The 27,685-nt window shown below is 40.2% G+C and overlaps 1 long non-coding RNA gene across 2 annotated transcripts in view; it reads left to right on the forward strand.

Moving 5' to 3' along the window:
- The window catches only part of LOC122921000, a 150,924-nt gene that overhangs the window by 74,728 nt on the left and 48,511 nt on the right, over nt 1-27,685 (forward strand). Inside the window, exons 1-2 of one of the 2 annotated variants that reach the window (XR_006386952.1) lie at nt 15,943-16,061; nt 25,638-25,832. This is a non-coding gene — a long non-coding RNA (uncharacterized LOC122921000). Of the gene's footprint in view, nt 1-15,942; nt 16,062-25,637; nt 25,833-27,685 lie in introns of those variants that run through there. The other variant, XR_006386953.1, reaches the window with a different exon arrangement.

Raw genomic sequence — 27,685 nt, forward strand, 5'->3', positions numbered from 1 at the left:
CTCCATCATATTTAATTTTTAAAAATTAACCTCCCTTGGATGTGGTCTCTCTTTCTTACACTGCATCTCTGGCGTGGAACCCTGATTCGCCGATAACCACGATCAACATGGTAGGCTCAGAAAAGAACATCAAATGTTGATAGAGAAGATATCCAAATGGATCGTGGACGTTCGTGTGCACACGCCTACACGAACTGACTGATGCATCTCCAAATTGGGCACATGGCCTGATCTTGCCCTTTACGCCTTGGAGGTGGAGGTGACTGTATTGTCTGAACGTGTGTTTAGCACGACTGGAGGGGGTGATCACAGGTTATATTTCCCAATTTTTGGGGTGTCCCCTAATTTAAAAAAATAAAAAATTTAAAACCAAAAAGCAGTGTAGGCTACCTCATCCTCCTCCACCGCCGCTTCCACCTACACTGCCACATTACTGCCTCCTCAATCACCTACTCCATATGGACCTCGTCCTCCTAGATCAAGATTATTTTTTTTTTTTTTACGTTTTTTATGTTATTTAAAGTAATTTCCCTATCCACATTTGTTTGCAGAGCACTTGCCATGCCCGTAACCACATTGTGATGCCATTTGCAGCCGTTTAGCCCTTTCCATGACATTTTTAAAGCCATTTTATTGCTCAAAAGTGGAGGTCCCCATTGACTTCAATGGGGTTTCTGGTTTGGGGTCAAGTTCGGGTCCCAAACTCGTGTTTTTTTGTGAAGTTCAGCCGAACCCGTCGAACCCAAACATCCAGGTGTCCGCTCAAATCTACTTTTAAATTAATTATTACCATGAACAGAAACCATTCATTTTGAAGGATGATCTTGTCATTAGAGGTCCCCTGGATGAGACAATAGAGTCTGGATCTAAAAATAAAATAAATAATATACACAAAAAATCTATAAAAATAAAATTGCATTAGTAATCATTTGGGATACATACAGTAGGTATTCTTGATCTGCATATTTAAGATAGGGGAAAATATATCAATAGATAATGAATTGGCGGAAAAGACACACCAATACCGCATCCATACCGCAACAAATAAGGAATGAGCTGTATGAATATAAAAATTAAGTTTCATACATTTGATGCATAGATGGATGTGATGTATAGACAATTTACTTTTATGCCATGTTTTTCATTTCTTTCATTTTGATGTTGAGCATACAAATTATTACAACTCTATTAAGGATCAAAATGGAATAAAGATCCATCCCACATGTTCGATGCAGCTTAGAACGTTCGAATTGGAGCGAATCCCCAAAAAGTTTTTAAACCAACTAGATCCATGTGAATGTTAACCACTGAGGAAGGAGTCGCAGTAAACTCCGAAACACGTATGGTAAAGATTTCTCATGGAGATAGAAAAGTGACATTATTAAACAGACATTAAGAAATTCTGGAGCGCTTCAGTAAAATCTAAAGAACCAACGGGGAAAAGGATCGGTAATCCAACAGACACGTGGAACGCCGGCTTAAACCAGACATGTTGAACGATGACTCACGTAGGGCAGTGCAAAAAAGCATAACCGCTGTCTATCCACCAAAGGTTCCCAGATTTGATAAAAGACATACTCACTAGAGAAGGTAACCTGAGACAGGAATGCCATCACCGCTACACGTGGGACGCCACGGCATGTGCGGCGCGCTCAGCGAATACCTGCCAAACAGTGAGTAAATCACTTAAGTGATAAAAGCTAAGATAATTATTGTCACATTTATAAACAATAGTGATATGAAGAACGGCTGCACCAGTAAGAAAATACATCTTAATGTTTCGTATCTACAAGAGTTTTACAAGGACATTTGAGACCCACGCAGCAATGAACTAATATTGTACAAGCAAGGGAGATATATATATATATATATATATATATATATTTTTTTTTTCATTATTTTTTTTCATGCTTTTATATATGAAATCAGGAGCACAAACAAATAAGGAAAATATACAGACACAGCAAGAACTGGTATCGCATAGAACAAATAAGTTAATCTGTGTGCAATAGATGTGCTACATTACGAATATTATAATATAAGAGTGGTATAAGATCATATAGCGATAAGATCTATTTGCGTTAACATTGCAATCAAGCCCACACGATTTGCATATAGTTTATATGTGCAAAGGTACAATCTTACATACAAACCTTGCTTATAGCATATACATGAGTTGATCGACACCTAGTCGTTATTGTGCACAGGAGAATTGCATATATACGTTCACCGCAACTTATTCTCCATGCACAGTTAATACGTGTATGTTGCTGATACAACACAGCTATAGTACCACTAATGCCAGCATAATTGGTTACATTATTATATGCAGTATTTGTATCTAATTTTGCCTATTGAAGATTGTAAAATCTATGCAATTATGTTATATACAATGTTGTTTTGTTAACAGTTTTTAAAGGGGGATTTTTTATCTTGTTTTATTACAGTTTTATTAAATGTTTATTGATATTACAGTCTTTCTTCCATGTGGATCTGACTGCAAGTGTGGCCTACTACATTATATATATATATATATATATACATATATATATATATATATATATATATATATGTATACATATATATATATATATACACTGTATATCATTATTTGCTAAGATTGGGTAGATCTTTTCAGTAGGTGTACCCTTTTCCTTGCTGGTCAGTGGGTAAGCCATCTCTATCCTATAACCTCCGATATAAAAACTTTCACTTAGAATTATAATACACCATGCAAAACTTATATGTCACATCTCCTACTAATGTCAAGACTTCCATACTCGAGCAATCCGGCATGAGAGCGTCAGATTTGTGACGCTAGGCTCCGCCCCCCCGCACACTGGCCGTCCGGATCGCATACTTGTTGTTTGCTGACCCTGCCATGTGAGACGCCGAGACACCGAGACGCTGACCCTGCTTGGTGAGATGCCGATATACTGAAGTTCGGGGATTGTCCTGTCCTGTCACTGCCTCTGCCCTGCTTTTTAGCTTGTTGGCGCCCGGATCCGCCTGATATTGTGGCCATCGATGTTACCTGTCTGTCACTGGGGTGGTGAGTTGTTGGCTTGCTGGGACTGACGGGGGCTGGTGGGAGTGGAATGGTGGTAAGGCGTCCAGATGCTATGAGGGACCGGTGCAGACGGCGGCAAGCAGGAGGTATCGGTACACCTTGGAAGAAAGAGATTCCAGTGTTCCTTTTGTTTCATGGGACTTGTTGAGAGGTTATTCTCACTGTTGCTTGGCAATTATGCTATGCTGGCTGATATAACTGCCCCCCTTTCCCTGGTTTGGCAAGTATTGCTGGAGATGCCTAAACGGGGGGGGGGGGGGGGGGGTGAAGAAAGTCACGGATGGGGCAGAAATTTAGGCTGTGGAATGTGTCGGACGAAGGTGGCATGGTGTTCCTAATACTGGTGGAATAAAGTAACGAAGAGAAAGAGGGGAGAGGGAAGGGAAGGAAAGGAAGAGAAGAAGAAGAAAGGAAGAAAGGGAAGGGAAAAAAAAAGGGGGTCCTGGGAGGAGGAAAATCTAGCTGGTGGTCTATCATATTATATGGTAGCTGTTATAGCCATTGACTCCCCCAGTTTGACTGTGTTTAACTTCATAAAGAACCCCCCTCTATGAACTTTTAATTCTTCTAATATTTAACCCTTCTAATACTTCCATCCCTAAACCCCTCCCGGACTAAACCTGGATTAACGGACTATCAACTTTACCTACAGCGTTATTTAACTCTCTTACGTCGAAGATTTAATAGACAAGTGGACACTAAGTCTTTGTGTTTTTTTTGTTTTTTATTTCCCCTAACATCTGAGGCGACTCTGAGTGTCCTCGCGGAAAACAAGGACAACACCTATAACTCTGGACGTTTTTGTCTTACCCTCATCTCCCCCTTGCTGTTGTGTGTTTTTTTTTTTTTTTTTTTTTTTTTTTCCTCTTCCTTTTCCCTCTCCTTTTTCCCTCTTTGTATTATTAACAAATTGTTAACACTTTGTTAATTTATTTTTTCGCTCCCTGTGATTTGTGGTGGGTGGGCAGAAGGGAGGTAAGAAGGTGAGGGAGATAAGGGGAACCTAAAATGCCACCCAAGAAAGGCCCTACGGGCGGTAGTAGAAGGAGATCAGCAACGGGGTTAGAGAGCGGGCCCAAACAGCAGGGTTTAAACGAATTTTTAGCTCCAAACTCGCCAGGTTTTGGGTCCCCACAGAAGGAGAGAACGACAGAACCAGGGTCCCATGGTCTGGTGCAGGACTGTTGGGGGAGGGGGGGAGAGGGGAACTGTAGTAACATTTACAGAAATCGACGCAAGGATGATGAAAGACATATTTTGCACGGTCTCGAGGATGGAGAACGTAATGGGGAATATAGTGACCCAGATCGGGGCAGTGCAAACGGATGTTAGTGTAATACGGGATGAGATGGAGAAAATAAGGCAGCGCTTACATGAGATGGAGGAAAAGGTCCCCGTTTTGGAACATTCGGTACAGAAATTAGAAAAAGAGGTGGTTTTGTTAAAAGAAATGAATACTAGGATGGAACAAAAATTAATAAGCCAAGAAGATAGATCAAGGAGATCTAATATAAGATGTGTAGGGATCCCAGAGCGCGCAGAGGGCGATAATTGTACTGAATACATGGAGAGATGGATAAGGGAGAACTGTAGGGAGGGTGTTCTTTCTCCATTGTTTGCCATCAAAAGAGCACATAGGGTTCCAGGAGAATTTCCTAGACAGATACTGGTTAAATGTTTATTGGGTAGGGACCGCGATATAATAATATCTGATGCAAGGACTTCTGAAAAATATCAGATACAGGGTGTAAAGATAAGGCTATTTCCAGATTATTCTGCCCATACTAATGCCCACAGGAAAGAGTATATTGCCGCTAAAAAGAGATTAAGGGAAGCAGGTTTAAAGTATAGTTTACTTTTCCCGGCAAAATTAAGGGTGGAATATAAAGGCAGGACCGTTTGGTTTTTTTCAGACCCCGGAGGAGGTTAGCGATTGGGCGGACGGGGAGGGCCTCTGAGGTTGGGGGCCGCGGAGGGGAAAGGAGTTAGTATGCTAAGATATGGAGTCGCCCCCGACTGCTGGCCAGCAGGGAGGGGGGCTATTTAGGGTGGGACAGTGTTTGTGGGTTGAGGGAGACTTTTTTTTTTTTTTTCTTTTTTTTCTTTTTTCCCCCTCCCCCCACTTATATTTTGCCTTTCCCCCGCTGCTAGATGGTTAAGATTGTCTCGTTGAATGTGAAGGTCTACATGAGAGAGTAAAGAGATATGCTATCCTTGAGTGGATGAAGAGGTTCCTGCCAGCCATCATCTGCTTACAGGAGACACATTTAGATAAGGAATCTTTAAGATGGTTGGAGAAGAGATGGATAGGGGAAAGTTACCATTCCGTATATACCACTTATTTAAGAGGGGTCTCAATTTTGATTCATAATTAAATTAAATTTGAGTGTCTGGTATATGAGGCCGATGATCATGGCAGGTACCTCTTTCTATATTGTAATATAGAAGGGGTTAAAATGGTAATTGAAAATATATATATATATTCCTCCACCATATGAGCCAGATGTTTTGTATCAACTGTATAGATTTATGTTGAACAGACAGGAATCCATAATGATTGCGATAGGAGATTATAATGCAGTAATGGATCCACTCAGGGATAGAACGTCTAGCAGAGGGGGAAGAACACAAAAAGTAGATTTTTATAAACTAGCCCATGAATTTAATTGGATTGACGTTTGGCGCTTCCAGAACCCGGATGAAATCATGTATTCCTGTTATTCTAAAACACCTCAAACTTGGTCTAGAATAGATATGGTCCTGGGAAATAAAAATGTAATGTCTTACAACAGGATTAAAATAAAGTATTTGCCCATGGCCCTATCAGACCATAATGCGGTGGTAATGGAACTAGATCTGAATAAAAAGAAGGCTTTACCACCGTTTAAGTTCAACCCCCATTGGTTACCAATGATTCCAGATAAAGAAAGTATAATGGAAGAATTAAAAAAATTTTTTAGGGAGAATAATCATTCCGCGAGTAGGCTAATTGTTTGGGACACTGCTAAAGCATATTTAAGAGGATTGCTCTTTAAAAAAGCGAATTACTGGAAAAAAAATACTAGGGAAAGGGGGACTGTATTGGGGAAAAAAAAAGTTCAAGAAGCAGGAATAACATGTATAAGATACCCCACTAATTACAATAAGAAAATACGGGAGGAAGAACAGGAAAAGTTAAAGGTATATCAAATGGAGAGAAGTAGGAAAGAATTACTTTTTCAAGGGATTCGGTCAGCCTCAGAGGGAGAAAAAGTTGGTAAAATTTTGGTAAATATAGTAAGAAATCAAAGCGAGAAATCCTGGATAGGGGCGATTAAAGATAAAATGGGTGAAATAATTAATACACCTGAAGGAGTTAAAGAAGTGTTCCTGGAATATTTCCAGGAGGTATATAAGTCCAAGGTACAATACTCAAAACAAGAACTAGATTTATACCTAGACCAGATTCCCCTTAGGGAGATATCCCAGGCCCAAAAATAATTTTTAGAAAAATAAATATCAATCGTGGAAATAAATAAGGTTTTGGGGCAGGTAAAATCTGAAAAAGCACCAGGATGCGATGGGCTTCCTTTTGAAATATATAAAACTTTCTCCCAGGTGTTAGTACCCAAATTAAAAACAACATTGGATGAGGCTAAAAAAATCGGGGATCTACCAGATTCTATGAAAGAGGCAATTATTACACTAATTCCAAAAAAGGGCAAATAACAATTAGACCCTGGATCATATAGGCCAATATCACTTTTAAACACGGATGTTAAAACTTTGACAAAGGTTTTGGCCGATAGGCTATCAAAGGTGGTTAAAGGTGTAATAAATGAAGATCAAACAGGTTTTATACCTGGTAGAACGATATATTCAAATATAAGAAGGTTGTTTTTAAATATTGAAGCCAATAGAACAGAAGTGGGGGAGAAAGCGGTACCATCATTGGATGCCCAAAAGGCATTCGACTGTATTGAATGGGAATATTTATGGACAGTATTAAAAAGGGTCGGTATAGGGGAAGGATTTATAAGGTGGATACAGTTTAGGCTGCTTTCACACTAGCGTTCGGGTTTCCGTTCGTGAGCTCCGTTTGAAGGAGCTCACGAGCGGACCCGAACGCAGCCGTCCAGCCCTGATGCAGTCTGAATGGAGGCGGATCCGCTCAGACTGCATCAGTCTGGCGGCGTTCAGCCTCCGCTCCGCTCGCCTCCGCACGGACAGGCGGACAGCTGAACGCTGCTTGCAGCGTTCGGGTGTCCGCCTGGCCGTGCGGAGGCGTGCGGATCCGTCCAGACTTACAATGTAAGTCAATGGGGACGGATCCGTTTGAAGATGCCACAATGTGGCTCAATCTTCAAGCGGATCCGTCCCCCATTGACTTTACATTGAAAGTCTGGACGGATCCGTCCCAGGCTATTTTCACACTTAGCTTTTTTTAGCTAATATAATGCAGACGGATCCGTTCTGAACGGAGCCTCCGTCTGCATTATTATGGGCGGATCCGTTCAGAACGGATCCGCCCGAACGCTAGTGTGAAAGTAGCCTAATATATCACAATCCTCGGGCTAGAGTGATGGTGGACAGGAGCTTGTCCCTGCCCCTTGCCCTATACCGGGGCACTAGGCAGGGATGCCCTCTCTCTCCACTATTATTTGCTATTGCGATTGAACCTTTGGCATGTATAATAAGAAATGACAGGGAGATTAAAGGTTTTCACTATGAGGGTGGGGAGGAAAAATTGTTAATGTATGCGGATGATATTTTGTTATTTATGCACAATATTGGGGATCAGTTTAATAGAGTTATTGATATAATAGATAAGTTTGGTTGTTTTTCTGGATTAAATATCAATTGGGGGAAATCACATATGTTGATGTTGGGAGATGCACAACCCCAGGGGGATTTAAAGGAGCAGGTGCTTGGAAAACAAGAAAATTTTAAATACTTAGGGATATAAATTTCTGGAAACATAGAAGAATATGAAAAATTAAATGTACTTCCCCTTTTAAAAGAACTTGGGGCCAAAATACATGTTTGGCGAAGATTACCAATTTCAATACAGGGTCGTGTAAATTTAATAAAAATGGTTTTCCTCCCTAAAATACTGTATGTTCTTCAAAATGCCCCAGTCAGGCTGCCGCAGGGTACTTTTAGACTACTCGATAGTTTTAATGGGAGATTTCCTTTGGAAAGGTACGATTCCCAGAATAAAGAGAGAGATACTCCAGCTCCCAGTGAGAGAAGGTGGATTAGCAGTTCCGAATAGTTTTTTTTTTTATTATATAATTACACAATATGGCCACATAAAAGGTAGTTTAGTTGGTTTAGTGGGTAGGCAGGTAGTAAATAGATTGGGGTGGAAAGAAGAATGGAATTATTTAGAGGTGTTGGAATCAGGTACACTGGGGAGAAATGGCATCGGAAATAGAGTCTTAAACTTATTGGAATACATATGGGTGGAAATTAAAAAAATATTAGAGATTAAAGGGTTTTTGCACTATACACCTATTTGGAAAAATATTAACCTTAAGGAACTGCAAGGGATTAAGATGTATATAGACTGGGAAAAAAATGGGATGAAATACTTAAACCAGATATTTGAACAGGGTAAACTGAGACTTCAACACAATGGTTAGAGAGTTTGGTATACCGCAAAAGGATATATATATATATATATATATATATATATATATATATATAAAAATAAATATTTCCAGCTTAGGAATGCATTGCGGACAGTTATGCAAGAGGATAAATATAAGATGGAAAGATCTGAATTATTGCACAAATTTACTAACGAGGGTGAAAGAGGAGGAATAATGGCAAAAAGATACAAGATATTGATTGAGGGAAAAAATAAACGGGTTAAAATACTTGCCAGGAAAAAATGGGAAAATTCTTTAAGGAAGAAAAATGGAACGATGCTTTAAAAAATTATTCTGGAGTCTCAAATAGGGGTTCACATAAGATCTCTCAATTTTTTGTAGTTCATAGGTTGCATCGATCCCCACGGATATTGAAAAGAATGGGTGTTAGAGTTTCGGATGATTGTACAAAATGTGGGGGAGAGAATGCTGATTTAATACATTGTTTCTGGAGATGCCCAAGGCTGTTCAGATACTGGACAGAAATAACAGATACTGTATACCGAATTTTGAAGGTTCAAATATCAGAAGATCCCATGACTTGTATTTTGGGGGCAACCGAACATTTGAGCCTAAATAGAGATACACGAATGGTCTTGAGTAAAGTGCTATTTCAAGCTAGACTCCTAATACTTAAGAAATGGGTAGGGGCTGACCCTCCAACAGTTCGGCAGTGGAGAAAAGCAGTTGATGACCTGATTAAAGAAGAACGAGTAATGGAGGGCCATAGTAGAAAAGTAAAAAGTGTTGATGAAATATGGAAGAAGTGGTTACTTTAGGGCTGGACAGATTAAGGACTTCGTGAATTTTGCCTCCTTGGCATGTCTTTAGACTTAAGGATTCTGAGAAAATCAGTCTCTCTCTACCTTACCTAAACCATTATGAATTCTGTTCTTGTCAGTATCTTATTCCAGAAAAGTAGGATGTTCAATAATAGGACTAGATATCTTTGTTATTTATCTAATTCCAGGACTTCATTTATATATTATTTTTATATAATACTGTATGCTATGGTATTATCATTTTAATATAGAATAATATAAAATAAAAAAATTAAAAAATAGGAAAACTAAAATTAATGTTAATAAGATAGACTGGGTATATAGCAAAAGTCTGCATTATTAATAATTTTTAATATCCATTTAAGATTTCCTGTTATTGCTAAAGTTGTTATGCACAGTTTTTATTTTATAGAAAAGAGAAATTAAAAAATATATACCGTATATGTCGAGAATTATCCCTATCAAATTAATGCAGTAAAGGAAGAGCCCTCATTTAGGCCAGTTGAGCTCATAGTATTGAGCCTATGTATCCAGCGAGTTTTTTATCCAAATTCCCCCCTCAGTCTTTTATCTTTTCCATTCCCCAGAATCGCAGTAGACTCATGTTTTTTCCGTGAACGTATTTCATATGTCTAGAGACAGACGTATCTTTGTCAGTCTGATTGCACTTAAATGGCCAGAGCTGTAGCTGTACTCCCTGAAGACCTGAAGCCTACAGTGATCCTAATACTCTCTAAGTGTGATTGACTGTTTTCCCCCTTATAATTTATGTATAGATATATGAACAAATAAATTATAAATTGAGATGGAGAATTAATAAAAAGTTAATTTTAGTAAAATAAATAATGCAGACTTTTGCTATATACCCAGCCTATCTTTTATTGACATTAAAAAAATGTTTTCCTATACCTTAGCATACAGTATTATATAAAAATAATATATAAATGAAATCCTGGAATTATATAAATAACAAAGAGCTATTTAGTCCTATTATTGAACATCCTACTTTTCTGGAATAAGATACTGACAAGTACAGAATTCATAAACAATGGTCTAGGTGAGGTAGAGATAGGGATTCTGAGAAAATCAGTGTAAGTCCAAAGACATGCACACTAAGTAAAAGGAGGCAAAAATTCCCGAAGTCCCAAGACATGCGCAGTAGCGCATGGGGACGCACGTATCTGAAAAGGAGAATTCCGCTATCCCCACAAACACCGTAGGAAAACTGAGGGATGCGCGGACTTACAGCCTATCATACCATACCAAGATAATATATTGGAGTCTATAGGTTACCTCCTCTGCCTTTAACACAAGCTGGTACAAGACACAGGCTGAACGGACGGGATGATCCCGCCCCCAATCTTTAAATAGTCCTGAAATTAAACACTCGTGTTCGTAGTAGCTCCATCACCCCTGAAGACGCCATGTTAGGTGGCAAAACATGTCAGGGGAGCTGCGATTAGGGGTTTTAAGTTAAAATGGTCATGTGTGGACGCAGTTGTGAATGCAGTTGTAAAGCGAAGTGCGCTGCAGGCACTCCGATACCTTTGTGAAAGTTTGTGCCACTATACAGGCATAGAGAAACAATGATTAGGAATATATAGGGTTGTGCATACTATAAATCAGGTAGAGAGCTATCCTAGGTAAAGCAAGCTACACATCCTATAATAGACCCTAATTAAATCCACTTTGAGAGAGTGTTATTGTGGCCAATTGATAAGCTACAGTTACTTAATAGCTCGCTGTAAGCAACATTTTGATACTATTTCATGTCAACTCTCACTCTATAATAACTGAACGGTATGAAGTGAATATACCCCAGAGATCTCCCACCCACTGACTATAAGTGGAGACTACTCAGTGATAATTATTCACACAGTTGCGCCTCATGACCACTTTATTTTAAATAAAATATATTTTGGCTGTTTCTCTAAAAATGAATAATAAATGTTACATTTTAAAATAAAAATGACCAGAAACAGGAATTAGATAGCCCTAATAGGGCTATTGTATAACATTATTTATTTATTCTGGGTCCAAAGTAGGCATTTTGATTATTGTTTTGATGAGCCTGGACACACTACTTCTGCTGTAATAATCATTTAGCTCGTAGTGAATGTAATAAGTAAAGCTCCCAAAAATTTGGGGGAACTACATTATGTCATTTCAAATTATGTTATTAAAAAAATATATACAAAAACAAGCCCTCATACAGTTACGTGAACAGAAAATAAAAAAATATATGGCTCTTAGGAGGTAATGAGGAAGAAATGAAAAAATAAAAAAAATTGGGGCTTCTTCATTATTAGTGAGAAAGCCAGTCGGATGACTAGTGAAATGTTTTCACTCAAAAATATGCATGCTACGAACTTGCCTGTCCGGGCACCAGTGTTGCGGTCTTTGGCTGTGGCAGGTAAGAAGTGCTACCAGCCCACGACTCTTCCCCCTCCCCCCCCCCCCGTAACCTGGTTGCATCCCTGGCAACAGAGCGCAATAATGATTAGCAGCCCCGCTGCACAGTTACTATGTAGTTGGTATCCAGTCCTATGGAGAGCCGAGTCAATGGACCTATCAGGTGTTATGCAAGTGGGTCCATGAACCCACTGAGCCACTGACTGGGTATACTTTGGAGGGGCATGACTAAGCCACTACCTGGTCTTCACTAGAGCCTCTAATGGTGAGCATAGGCTTGGGCCATAAGGGTAATTGCCAGGGGCTACTCCAGAGCAGTCCCTGAGTCAGCTGCTGACCAGGGATCAGAGTATTCAGTGCAAGCACTGAGAGGACTTGCGTGGCCAGGAGGTTCCGGGTCTGGACAGGTGGCAACCAATCAAAGTCAGTAAGCGAAGTCCCAGGTCAGAGGCAGGCGGTAAACAAAGTCTATAAATGATATCCGAGGTCAGGGGCAGGCGGCAAACAGGCAAAGTCCAGGAGTTCAATAAGCAAGGTCCGGTACACAGTGAATCAGACAAGAGACACCTTAGTACTTGGAGATAGACAAGCTAAAACCATGAGTTTGCTCAGACATCTTCCTGTGGTAGGAAGCACCTTTAAGTACCTCCTTCAATCCAACCATAGGCTGGTGAGACAGAGGGCATGTATATGCTGCTTCATAGGTGAAGAGAGACACACCTATACAAGCTCAAACACCAGTACAAGTCTCCAGCTGGAAGGAAACTCTGGCATGGAACACAGATACCATAGTTAAGTTACCTACTGCCTGCGCTTGTCAGCACAGCGCACAGGAGAAAAAGAGGGAGCCTGCCCGCAATTAGTGGCAGCAGCGCCAGCACTGACCGCTGGGCTAACATCAGGTTCTGGCAGACCAATGACTTGGCGCTCTATTTAAATCCCCTCCTGGCCATACACCTTTGCCAGTGATGGTCTTTGATTTACTAGCTGTGTTCCTGTTTCGTGTATTTTTTGATTACTTGAGTTCTGACTTCGGCTTGCCTTTTTTACCTCTCTCTGTCTCATGTATTGTTACTGAGCTTCTACTCTGGTTCTGATCTTGGCTTGGCTTTTTGACTACTCTCTGTACTTTCTCAATTTGGTAGTTGTCCTCCTGGTTCTGACCCATTTCTGTACAACTCTGACTTTGTGTCTTGTTTTGTCCCTTGGTGTCTGTCTCGCACCTTAGCAGAGTAGGGAACGTCGACCAGTTGCATACTTGCTACATAGGGCTTGCACTGCAATTAGTCAGGTAAAGCGGGTGGGGCTCCAGTTAGGGCTCACTGTCTGTGTCTGTCCCTACCTACTGACATTACAATATAACAATGAGAGTCAATTTGTAATTCAGTTTTTTTGGGGGGGACCCTTAAAGTTGTACAAAAATAAGAGAAAATAGGAAGAGAATTGACAGACTATAGAAATTGCCAGCATTTCAACCTCAGATGCCAAGAACAGGGACTGACACCATGCAGCATAGGCCTGGATTCCACGGTAAAGGGTCTTAAAGCTAAGCTCATTCTACAAAGGGTTCAAAAACAATTGCTAAATAAACATATATGGCAAGCCCACTTAAAACTTAATGCTCTAAAGCATAACATCAACAGAGACTAGAACAGAGCTTGATTTCACATCTTTCTTGATAAAGCCAGTCAGATGACTAGCTAAATGTTTTCAAGAAACAAATATACAAGTAAATTTGCTCTGACTTCTTACTACTAATATACCATGACTTGGATGAATGAGAACCTTTATGGGCTCCTTCATTGCTTATGGTTTCCGCTCACCCAGATCAAGAACCAGTACTAGGTGCAGCTACGGTCTGTTTCTGGATTGATAGCTAAGGAGCCTCTCCATTTTGCTGATTAGGTGTGGTTCAGATCACCCAAGTCTACCAGAGCAAAGGATGTTGCTATGTATCATGGAGAAGGCTTGATATGATGGAACAACCTCTTTAGCACAATATGACCAGTCTATCAAAGATTACAGTTGAGCGCAAAAGGAGGCCTTCAAGAAGACTGATGATTTATAAAGTATGACTATGGAAAACATGTTTTACTTTTAGGTCATCACAACGAACCACCAAAGTAAAAATAATGTGTGCAAGATTAAACTGCAACTACTGATTAGGTTCCTTCTGTTGCGCTCTTAACCTGTAGGATATAATGTGCAAGGACTGCATGTGACTGTCACTCCATCACTTTCACCTGCTGTTATGCCTTCATTTACAAACTAAACTGCGTGCAAGGTGTTTGTCTGCTTCTCCCAATGTGGCAGTCTTCTGTTGTATGGACACAGTGTCCTCTGTCATTAAGCTCTAAAGTCATTGTAACATGAATTCCCATTAATAATACCAGGCTTTGCATGAGCAGCTTTAGTGTCCCACCCTCTCTCCAAGGAGGATAGTAATAAGTCCTTGATGAAATCAACACTTATCCAGCTTAACCAGCAGTAAGAGATTTATCTCTTAACAGGATCTCTCTAATAGATTTATGACAAAGTTAATCAGTCATCCAGTCTCCCTTAACTAATAGTCTGTGACTGTAATAACTAGATCAGCCTGTCAATGCATGACACTGTAACTCAAACATTATGTCCCACACCCTCATCCATAATATGGTTGCTAATGTGGCATGTAAGTAGATTTTTAATGTTATAGCCAGAAACTGAATAAAAACTTGCACTATTTTCTACTTTAACAAGAGGTTCTAAACTACAGTTCTTTACTGGTATATTGCTTATATATGGCAACATCAAATACAGTCACGAATACTGAATTTCTTAGACAAGTATAATTTATTATCCATTTATATTACATATTACTGGACTAATACTGTGTCATTTGTTAGAATATGCACAATGCCTAGGAAACTGGCAGCACTGGTGTTAAACTTTCAGTCTGCAGAACTAAAATGGGAATATATTACCAAAAGCTAGTCATTGTAGAGTTTATTAAAACATCATGTGCAATGCTAAGAGTTGGCTGGAGTGGTATAAAGCACCACTGTACTCTAGAGCTGTGAAAACATGTTATCTGGAGTGATGATTCATTTGTCACTACCTGGCAGATGTCTGAAAGATTACACCTACCATAATACATAGCCCCTACTGTAAAATGTATAGGAGTAGGGATAATTTATGGGGCTGTTCTTTAGGATTTGGATTAGACCCCCAATTACAGATGAGTGAATCGATTGTAAAGTAATCAGAATTGAGTCAAAAAAAAATAATAATTTGTACCCGAATGAGAAATTTTGGTGACTTGAAGACAAAGAGAGAGTCAAAGAGAGAGTATAAACGGATATTAAAAAAAGAAATAAAATGTAGGAGACTAGAGAAAAAATTTGAGTCCTAGGAGACCTCAGAGTGCAAATTGGACTTTCTTCTCACTGTTCTCATAGGGCCCTCCTCAGCAGGCCCAAGAAGCAGCAGTCCGCTACAGTCAAAGCACTGGAAGCTGTCCACAACAGGTCAGCAAGATTCTCAGGGTCTCTGCCTTTCACAGATCTGCAAATGTCCGGTTGTCAGTTGCACTATCGACGTTGTGTGCACTTGTCTCGCACCTGACAGTGCACTCTCAGTACACACAAGCACGAGCTGCACTAAAACACCTTCTAATATACCCAAGTCTCAAGAAGCCTGTGCATGCGCACTACTCCTGCATCCAGACACATAACCAGAGACCACGTCACCCACTATGCCTTCCAGCAGTTATATGCAGTGTAAAACACAGCTTTATGGTGGCAAGAAATGAACATAGTCAAACCTTCTAGTCACTGGGATTTTCCACACTTATTAATGAAGTTTGGCTTCTACATTGGTGTCAGTGTATAGTACAAGTTCCAGCCAGTTGGCATAGAACCTCTACAAGTACCAGCATGTGTGTGCCAGATGAGAGCTCGGACAAAGGTCTTGGGAAATCTATGTAGCAGCACAGTGAGAATTGGTGAGGATTTTATTGCAGCAGTTGGTTTGAACAGCCCAGTGTCCTCCCAATGTCTAAACGCAGGTTCATGGATCGCCATCAGCAGCAGAAGCTCCAACATCCCTGGACAGGAGAGCCATAAATCAGTAATATGTGGCTAATACCAGTGTACTGAGAGTGATATGAAGCTTGTGAAATGAATGGTAGATATTACTAAATGTTATAGATTTACAGATGAATTGCCCAATATATTGCCTCAAACTGCTGCTCAATGTATTCTTCTGAGAATATTAATCCTGTGTTCATAATAAGGACTGTGATATCTGCAGTGCCCAGGACAATACTGGCTGCCCACTTTATTGATTGATTCGAAGCACGTATAGGAATGGTAATTGTTACGTTTATGATGAACAGAGACACTTGCACTGCCGTTAGCTATATCTCTGAGGCTGATGTTATCACCTTGTTTGCCGCTGCCTAGTATTAGGGTGAGTGACCAACCTGCTCTCACCTTTAATAGGTGGCTAATAGATATATATATATATATATATATATATAGATAGATAGATAGATAGATCTATGTGTGTGTGTGTATATAATACCGGCGCTGGCATACAGAGAGGGTAGGGGAGGGTGAGGATTACCTTTTGGAGGCACCCAGAGCGAAGTTGTGACGTCACACGAAGACGCTCCTGAACTCATCCCTGCAGGCTCCTCCACGTGTGTGCTAGCTACCGGCCGGGGCAGCGTGCTAGGTGAGAGTTAGAGCAAGAAGCGTCTCAGCACATCGATACAGCGCTTCCTGGAACAATGGGATCACACCACATCATGAACGACTATTCATCAGATAACAGGTAGAAGTCTTGTAATTAGCGTCCTGTGCATATAGATATAATAATCCTCACCCTCCCCTACCCTCTCTCTATGCCAGCACCGGTAATATATATATATATATATATATATGAATGGTAATTGATTCCTTGTCTAAAATAATTACTTCAATACCAATCTCTCATTCTGATTTATTCCCAGTATTGACTGGAGTAACAATTGATTATTCACACTACTGGTGTAGCTAGAAAACAGACAAGATGAATAGCAGAGATTAGCTGCATTGACTGTTATTCCTGCTGTGATGGTCATGTAGCAGGTGCTTATCGATTTTTAGCCTCTGAATTTGGACTGTCTTTTTTTTTATTACTATGATGGTGATTTAGAATTTGTTTTTCACATACTTGCATTATGGTTGATCTACTGTATATGGTAATGTTGCATGCAGCATTAAATTCAGTATATAACAAAGGGAACTATACAGCAAACGTCTATAATTCAATAAATGTCTGACATTTTTGGAAGGTGCCTCAAAAACGTTTTTGTTCTTTTTCACATAAAATATAAGGACACAAAACCTGCAAAATAATGGCATGTTATCAGCACATAACGTTGCAATACATCACAGCCGTCCGGTTAGAGTAGAAACATGAAGGAATTATGGTAAAAAGAGCACATAGTCCATCAAGTCTGCTCTTATTTAATTTCCTTTTTCATTTTCTTTTAGGATAGATACAGGTTTATCCCAGGCATTATAGCGTTGTTCGGATCCGGCAGCGGAACCGCCTGCTGGATCAGGCAAACAGAAATATGTTTTTTCCAGATCCGTTAGACAGATCCGGTGATATACCGGATGGGTCTCATCCGGTATTATCCGGAATAATTGATCCGGTATTTAATTTTTTTTAAAGATCAAAAGCAAAAATAGTTCCTCCTATGTCCCGGCGCATGCCCAGACTGGAAAACTGTATCCGGCAACACTGCAATTTCCGGAACCCTTGGTACCGGATCCGACATTAATACATCTCTATGGAAATGAATGCCGGCAGGTGCGGTTGTGTTCCGGGATTTTGGCTGGAAAAAATACCCCAGCATGCAGCGGTATTTTGTCCGGTCAAATACCATACAAGGGATGGAACGGAAGACATCCTGACGCATACTGAACAGATTGCTTTCCATTCAAAATGCACTAGCACAAAACTGATGCATTCTTTTCCGGTATTGAGACCCTTTACCTGATTTCAATACCGTAAAAGAATAATGCTACTGTGAAAGTACCCTAAATTCACTTACTGTTGATTTTCCAACCACTACTGCTCTTTCAGTAAAGTAATATTTTCTGTCATTGCAGAGTGTGCCTCTTGTTGTATATTAGTTTCTTATTAGAAATACTTCCCTCCTGAGCCATATTTAAAGGTTTCAATCATGTCCCTGCTTTCCTCTAGACTGTACAAACTAAGGGGGCATCTTATCACCCTAAACCAGTTTTCTGGGGTAAAAAAGTCGCAACCTCTGTGTTAAAAAAAATTTTTTACGCCTCTGCAACAACATTTGGTCACAGGTGCCATTTCTATGCCACCTTTGCTACTTTCATGAGGGCGGGCTGGCCCAACTCATTTATCTTCATTCACGCCAGTCCACAACAGATAGGAGGCAACACATGGCCGCAGGATTTCCCGCACAGATCGCTGAGCAGTTCGTGTCCCTCGTATCACTACTAGAGGTAACCAACGGTCACATGCGATGGCTCTCCAGATTATCACAAAGACTGAAGCCATCCCCATGAGGCCTCCATAATCAAACCTGACCATTGTTGGATCCCAAACAGAACCTAGGTTTGTAACTAGAGGCTTTACAGTTCCAGTCCATAGGAGTCCATGTCTCTTGTTCATGACACGACTGCAAACAAAGGCAACAATGGCTGGCTGTCAATGGCAGGTAGGAGCAGACTAGCCATACACCCTACAGGGAAATTTCCCAGTGGGCCAATGCCTAGGGGGTTGCCCAAGTCCTCCTCTCTGCTGCTAGCCGGGTGCATAATCAGCCCTCGGTCATAATTAATGCTGTGAGAATCAGGTACTCATATACACAACCAGCAACTGCACATGCCGTCCTGAATTTAACTGCTGTGGCCTGAATCTCACTTTCTAAGCCCCCTGCTCCATACCTTAATCAGAGACAACTGGAGGAGGACAGACAATGGCAGCTATTGATTACTACCACAGAGGGACAGTTTTTGGGTAACAATATTGTGCTGCGCTGTGGTATTAGGTTCTGCTAGGATGGTATTTTGCAATATGGCATTGCTGACCCTTTCTACTTTTTTGAATTTGGACCTGCCTACAACATGGGGACCTGCCTCACATCAGAGAACTGGAGGCCATTATCAAGATGCTGTAGCCGATGTCAGTCACCTGATCTGTCACATGCTCACATGTGTCCTGTTAACTAGGCAACCTCCAGACCTGCTCTAAACTTGTATGTATTCATTGCAAACACATCAGGGATCCATTAGATAATTGTTTCTTATATATAAATACAATCTGGGTGCACTGTTCTCCCTCGCCTGACCCAACATTATGGAGAGAAATATATACATAGCAGACAACATCTGACATGCCTACAAACAAGGACCAGCTATACAGAAAGGTCCATCAAAAACAATGGTACCCATTCCTATATTGACCCCGCTGGGTATGCATGAGGATACATTAGTAGTATAACTAAAGAATGACCCCCCATATATGCACAACCACTTTATTTCACAAATTTTTTATTAGAAAATCATAGCATACATCATCTTCCACAATGTCAAATTACCGTACAGTACAGTATAATTTGCTCATCACATTGCAGGATAAAAGACACTGGATGTAAAGTTTTCATTTATATTAAAGAAAAAAACAAAAAAAAACAAGGCCGTAAGAGAACGACCAACAAACAAACAATAATAAACACTGCGCCACATTTAAAATCAAGCAGTAAAATTGAGGTATGTATCCTCTACACTTGTAGATCTGGCAAAGATGGATAGTGTTTGGATTTATAAGACGCCCATTTTCGCCACCTTGCACTGACACATGATAATCGGCAAAGCTGTTTTGCAATCAGTAGCTCCATGCCATAATTATAGTGGACTTTAGCAATGATTTCTGGTATGGTTGGGATGTCCCTACTCTTCCACCTTTTAGCTATTGCAACTCTCGTTGCTGTTAGTATATGAAAAGCAATAGTGAGGTCTGCTAAATCTAAACATTCCAGCTCAAAGGAGAGCAATGCTAGTTCCGGGGACATGGGGAGCGCCTTCCTTATTACAGCACTTATAAGTAACAATATTGTGGACCAGAAACGGTGGACAGCAGGGCAGGTCCACCAGATATGCATTAAGTTGCCAACTGCTGATAGGCATCGCCAGCAAACATTTGAGGTGGTTGGATATATAATGGATAGGCGATAAGGGGTATAATACCACCTATAAAGGAGTTTTCTTGAGGCCTCCAGGTGGTCGACACACTTTGAGGTTCTAGAGCTCAGGGAGAAAACAAAGGCCCAACGTGCTGGCACAAAAGATTTATTTAAATCTGTCTCCCATTTAATCTGGAACGGGAATTTTGATATAGCAACTGAGAGCTGCAACCCCCTATAGGCCTCAGAAATACCTCCCTTCCGTATTTTGGGGTTCTGGAAATATGCAGCATACATAGAGGAGTGTGTAGAGTGGGTAATGTTCTTGGATGCTAGGAGGTGGCGTAATTGAAGGTACTTATAAAAATCTGACCACTGGACTTGATACCGCTCTCTTAAGTCAGTGAATGATATAAGGGCCTCATTGGTTAAAATTCGGGACACTGAAAGGATTCCTTTAGATTCCCATTGTGAGAAATCAGTATCCGGCAAGCAGGCACTGAAAGCTGACAACGGAGCATCCAAAATCCTGAGTGGAAGGATTTTCGGGATAAGGGGACACTTGGTCCACAAGGACATTCCAGCTTGACTAGTGATAGATGGAGATCGAGGGGGCGTTTTGGAAAGTAATCCCTGCCAAAGTAAGTGCTGCAATGAGGGTGCACGAGTTAAGCTAGTTTCCATTTGTACCCATTTCTTCGCTGTGTCATTAATCCACCAGCTTTTGAGTTGGTCGAGCACAGTAGCTTGGTAATAGGTAAGAAGGCATGGACATCCCAATCCCCCCAGTTTAACAGGCTTGTATAGGATATCAGCCGCTACTCTCGCCCTCTGTTTTTTCCATATAAATTGTGATATAAGGGCTTGGAGCGAAGCAATATATCTGCGGGGCACAATGACAGGCAAGTTCCTAAATAAGTACAAAATCTTTGGCAAAAGAAACATTTTGGACGCAGCAATGCGGCCCAACCATGAGAGAGGGTATTGCGAATAGGCCACTATGTCATGTTTAATTTGTGCAATGATAGCGTTGTAGTTAACAGACTGGAGGTTACCTAGGGGGAATGTGAGGGATATACCTAAGTAAGGAATACTTCCTTCGGCCCATTTGAAGGGGAATTTGGCTGAGATGGCACTTTTGGTATCTAGCGAGATCCACATTCCTAGTATAAGCGATTTATGAGAATTTATTTTATAGTAACTCACCCGACTAAACTGATCAATGATATCTGAGACAGCTGTTAAGGAGGTTAAGGGGTCTCTAACTGAAATAATGACATCATCCGCGAAAACCACTTTAACCCAGTGGTAGAGACAGCACCAGGTATTAAGGGTAAGGGGACTCTCGGGTGCAAAACCCCAAGCGCAAGAGAGCAGGGGACTTAGAAGATACATAAATGTCCCGAGGACCAAATACTTAACAGCGCAGACCCCAATGACTCCCACCACCGGGGACTGCATTAGGGCAAATTGCCTAAACCATTCACATCGGGGAAACCAAAAGGCTGAGGCATCTCCTCAATAGAGAGGTAAGTTGCCCTAGTTCAGGCAATATCTGGGTACAGCCTCCTTTATATTTGTGGTAAGGACCCCTCCCCTGCCTATGTCCCCTTCATACAAGGTACCACTCAATCAGTCCACCACTATGGGATTAACTAGTGCCGCCCCTATCACATCCCGAGTTACCCCAAAGACAATACCCACAAGTAGGTATCTACTCCACCCGATCAACTTGTCAACCACTAGGTAAAAAGGGGGGCAACGGGGTCCGCCAGTAGAAAAATACATACAAATAATACAGTCCCCCATTGCAGAAGTCCAGTGGTCAAGTGGTGTATTCAAGTAGCCGGTGCCTTGATTGCATCCGTCTGCATCTGCACACAGTTCTATAGCTCTGACGTGTAATACACCAAAATACCTGTGAAATATATAAAGTGAAAAAAATTATTAATGTATTTCAACACGACATACCGTCGGGAAATCTTACTTTTGTTACATTAAAAACAATAACATTGTCCCAAAATCCAGTATGGCATTCAAAAAAAAAGGAGCCCACCTTGAATTCCCGATTGAGACCCTTGGGTTCAAGAGTATCTAGCTCAAAGATCCACTTAAGTTCAAAAACTCTTCAATAGCCGTTCCCGATCCCATTTCCTCTGCATAGTGGGGGAATACCATCAATGATTCTGAACCTCAACTGTGCCACATTGTGTCTACACCTATAAAAGTGTTCCGGCACTGGAAGTTCCCCCTCAAGATCACCAGTTTGATTCTGTCTCTTCACAAAAGTACTGGTGTTGATTTATCCTCAATTTACAAGCTTGCGTTGTCTCACCCACATAAAACTGTCCAGACGGACACTGTAACATATAGATAACAAAATCAGAGGGACAGGTGTAAAAGTCCCTGATCTTGTATTGCTTACTGGTACGGGGATGGGAAAAGACACCCTTCTTCAGCATACTAGGGGTAACAACCCTTCCTAAGCCTCTGCGTCACCTTTAGGCTCTGTAATTCAGAATGTATAAAGCTGTCACCTAAGTTCTTCGACCTCCTGTAGGACATCAGGGGTGGGGACTGAAATTCCTCTGTCTGAAAAAGACTGTGCTAAGATCTGCCAATTACATTTAAGTACTACTGCTATCTGTCCACTCATTGTTGAAAATTTAGATACAAATGGTACCCTTTTCCTATCCATCTTTTTATTATGTGTGTTCAATAGCTGTGATCGTGCCTGTTGTTTATCCCTATCCCTTAACCTAACTCCTGGGGTATTTTCTATCGACTAACTTATGTCCCATCGACCGTAGTCTGTCATCTGCCAACTCCTCATCCGAAACAATGCGTCTCGTCCTAAGCAGCTGGCTATATGGGAGAGATTCCAACATACCCTTAGTGTGGGCACTATAGAACCTCAGCATGTTATTCAGGTCCATTGGTTTCACATACAGGTCTGTCTGTAGGTCGTCAGCTGTCACATAAAGTATCAAGGAACTGTAAGGAATGTGTAGAGTCCACCCTCGTAAATTTTAAGTTGCACATGAATACTGTTCAAGAAGTTATGAAACACCTGCAAATCAACATCTGTCCCCATCCATATTAGGAAGATGTCATCTATATACCTCATCCACCCCCTCACATGTTGGTAAAGGGCGGATGGGTATATAAATGACTCCTCTACATACGTCATGTATATGTTTGCGTAAGTTGGAGCCATATTGGACCCCATTGCAGTCCCCCAGCACTGCATATAAAACTCCTCCTCAAAACAAAAGTAGTTGCAGGTCAGCAATATTTCCAACAGGGAACACACAAAATCGCATAATTCCGTTGGATAGTCTGTGAGCCCTAATAGCTATTGTATCGCCTCTAGACCCCGTTCATGCTCAATGCTGGTATATAGGCTTACTACGTCAAAGGACACCAACCTATCACTCATATTTAATGTAGTATTCCCCAATTTGTTTAGGAAGTGTCCCTTGCATATGATAAGGCCCCTGTCGCTAATGTTCTCAATAATTTGTCCAGATAAATAGCTGCAGGAGTAAACACTGAGTCTGTTCCCGCAACTATCGGGCGTCTAGGCGGGTTGTACAAAGTTTTGTGGATTTTGGGCAAAGTATACAGTATTGGTGTCACCGGATGCTGCTGTATGAGAAAAGAATGCAATTTCCCATCAATAATATTATTGGCATAGGCATTGTCTACCAAGATTTTAATCTTTCTCATAATTTTAAACTTTGGATCAACATTTACCGGTTGTACACGTCCTTATCCTGTAATTGGCTCCAAATCTCAGCTACATACTTGTGCGTATCCATGATAACTGTCGCTCCTCCCTTTTATTAGCCGCTTTGATAGTTAATTCCTTGCGCCGACTGAGAGAGAGGAGAGCATCACCCTCATCCCTGGTCAGATTGGAACCATGTTTATCCTGTTTATGCTTCCTCAACTTCATGATATCCGATCTCACCAAGGAAACATAGGTGTCAACTGCCTTATGATTAAAAGGTGGTTGAAAATCACTTTTAAGATGTAGGCCCAACTCCGTGAGTATTAGCATACTGTGTTCCACATCTACAGAGGTCCCTGGACTGGGCCTGACCATGGGCTCCTGATTATTGAAGAACACTCTCAGCTTAATCCGTCTAAAAAAAATTAACAAATCAATTTCATTCTTGAACTAGTCAATGTCAGTTAATTTCCCCTGTATGCCTATTTCCCCCTGTTGTGACACAGAGGTCTTGTTTCCCATGGGCGGTCTCATTGAGTGTGTCTTGCGGGCAATTGTAGAGTCAATTGTTGTCAATTGTGCTGGTACCTGCGTCCTCCCCTTCTTGTTCTCTTGAGGTACCTACCCCTAAAAAACCTATGTCCTCTCCCTGGCCTCCTGAGGAATCCGTATCAGTAAGGTCTACCCGACATCCTGTAGGTCTCTCTGCTCTGCGTTTTCGCTGGGTCATGGGGTTCCTATTGTCTGTCTGGATTTTTTATAAACATTTCCTTTTTTATAATCCTCAAGGTCCCTGAACCATTTCTGTCTCTGTTTCCTCAATATTAAGATGGTATTTACTCAGATCTATCTTAGATTGTTCTATTAATTTAAAAAAAATCCTGGTCACTGAGCAGTGTCTTCAGCTGACTTTCATAATCCTTAGCTCTCCTCTTCATGTGGATTAAATCATTTTGCAAAAACTCCATATTGAGTAACATCATGTCCATTGAGAAACGGTTCGCTATAACTGAATTTATTCAGAAATTCCGTATTTAGCGCTAAATGATGGACTAATATGTGTCAGTAAGTGGTGCTGTCCTATTTCTATGTTTCTCTCTCATGTGTCCAGCATGGGAATGCAACAAAATGTAACGGGATGCATTCTGGTGCACTTTGTTCTGGTTTGTTCAGTTTTGCCCCCATTGACAATAATTGGGGACAAAACTGAAGCGTTTTCCTCCAGTTTTGAGATCCTCTGCTGGATCTCAAAACCGGAAACAAAAACGCAGATGTGAAAGTAGCCTTATGGATACAGAGGAATAAGTCTATTTTGTCACATCCCTGGAGTGCTGTGATCCCTTCTACACGCTATAAATATACTGTGTGTATATATATATATATATATATATATATATGTGTGTGTTTGTGTGTGTGTATATATATATATATATATATATATATATAGTCTGCATTGTTCATAGACTTAGACTTCACATTATCTGTTGGACTAACCACACACTGTACCACCCTCTTCTGATTTTAAATTGGATCTATTTGTGTTAATCCCATAAACTATTTTGTTTTCTTCTTCATTGCTTTTCACCCTTATGAGATTGCCCTGCATATTTGAATGAGTACTGCCTTTTTTGCTTGGGTGTATTCTGTAGTCTCACCCTGCAGATACCTTTCATGCCATTCTTCTCACCAAGTCTCTGCTCTCATTTTTATATCTCCCTTTGCTATTTTCCATATTTGTATTGATAATTGTATTTACCTTAGCTATATGGCTATGCAGTTTCCACATGTATCTCTTTTTTCCCCTGGGCAGATCACACAAATCTGCTCAACTCTGCATGCTGTTGGAGAAATGGATCACCTTGCTCTCTTTCTATGGTCTCTGCCACCATATTTATCAAATATATATTCAAATATGGAGGCAATCAGCTTTACTCTTCCACCTAGAGAAGAAAGGACCACAATCAAATCAGCTAGAGAAGTAAACGGGGCAGCACACTGCCTGAAGGTAAGTTATCAAAATGTATCTGTGCTACAATATTATCATACCAAAGAGTGCAATTTATTGACATTTTGTCTCATGCATGCAAAGTTATATATATATTTACATTAGAGATCGACCGATATAGATTTTTTAGAGCCGATAATCTGTGAACTTTCAAGCCGATAATTTATATAGATATTTTATATATTATAATATATATTATATTAGTTGGTAGTCACTGAGGTGGTGGAAATTTGCATTTGGCACTAGAATATTATAAATGTACGGTAAATTATAAATTAACCACTTCACATCCGGGGCATTTGCCCCCTTCCTGACCAGGCCTAATTTTGCTAATCTGACATATCTCACTTTATGTGGTAATAACTTTGGAACACTTTTACTTATCCAAGCCATTCAGAGATTGTTTCCTCGTGACACATTGTACTTCATGATAGTCCTAAATTTGAGTCAATATATGTCACCTTTTATTTATGAAAAAAAATCCCAAATTTACCCAAAATTTTGAAAGATTAGCAATTTTCTATTTTTAATTTTAATTTTCTGCCTTTATAACAGATAGTGATACCTCATAAAATATTCATTACTTAATATTCCCCATATGTCTAATTTATGTTGGAATCATTTTGGAAATGTCATTTTATTTTTTTAGGATGTCAGAAGGCTTAGAATTTTAGAAGCAATTCTTAAAATTTTTAAGAAAATTGCCAAAACCCACTTTTTAAGGACCAGTTCAGGTCTGAAGTCACTTTGTGTGGCTTACATAGTGGATACCCCCATAAATGACCCCATTGTAAAAACTACACCCCTCAAACGTTGTTAACCCTTTAGGCGTTCTACAAGAATTAAAGGAAAATGGAGATCACATTTTTAAATTGAACTTTTTGGGCTGATATTCCATTTTAATCCATTTTTTTTTTCTTTAACACATCAAAGGTTAACAGCCAAACAAAACTCAATATTTATTACCCTGATTCTGTGGTTTACAGAAACACCCCACATGTGGTCATAAACTGCTGTATGGGCACACGGCAGGGCGCAGAAGGAAAGGAACACCACATGGTTTTTGGAAGGCAGATTTTGCTGAACTGGTTTTTAGATGCCATGTCCCATTTGAAGCCCCCCTGATGCACCCTTACAGTAGAAACTCCGAAAAAGTGACCCCATTTTGGAAACTAGGGGATAAGGTGCCAGTTTTATTGGTACTATTTTTGGATACATATGATTTTTTTGATCATTCATTATAACACTTTATGGGCCAAGGTGACCAAAAAATTGGTTGTTTTAGCACAGTTTTTATTTATTTATTTTTACAGCGTTCACCTGAGGGGTTAGGTCATGTGACAATATGTTACTTTTTCTTATTTAATTAAGTTCTACACAATAATAGCATTTTTTAAACAGAAAAAATATGTTTTAATGTCTCCATGTTCTGAGAGCTATAGTGGGTTTTTTTTCTATGTTTTTCTTATGTAGGGGCTCATTTTTTGCAGAATGATGTGATGGTTTAATTGGTACCATTTTGTGGGACATACGCCTTTTTTTATCACTTGGTGTTGCACTTTTTGTGATGTAAGGTGACTGGTTGGATCATGTGATATATTTATAGAGCCGACCATTACGGATGCGGCAATACCAAATATGCGTATTAATTTTTTTATTTTATTTTTTACATGTGAAAACTTTGTATATTTCATTTTAACACTATTTTTTTTTATTTTTTTATGCTTTTCGTCCCCCATAAGTTCATACAAGACCTCTGGGGGACATTTAAATGTATTTTATTTTTTCCCCCCCCACTATTGATTTCTCCTGTAACTGGGGCTGACATAGTAGAGAGGCTGTATGGCAGTATA

Source organism: Bufo gargarizans, chromosome 10 (genome assembly GCF_014858855.1).
Source record: "Bufo gargarizans isolate SCDJY-AF-19 chromosome 10, ASM1485885v1, whole genome shotgun sequence".
NCBI lineage: Eukaryota > Metazoa > Chordata > Amphibia > Anura > Bufonidae > Bufo > Bufo gargarizans.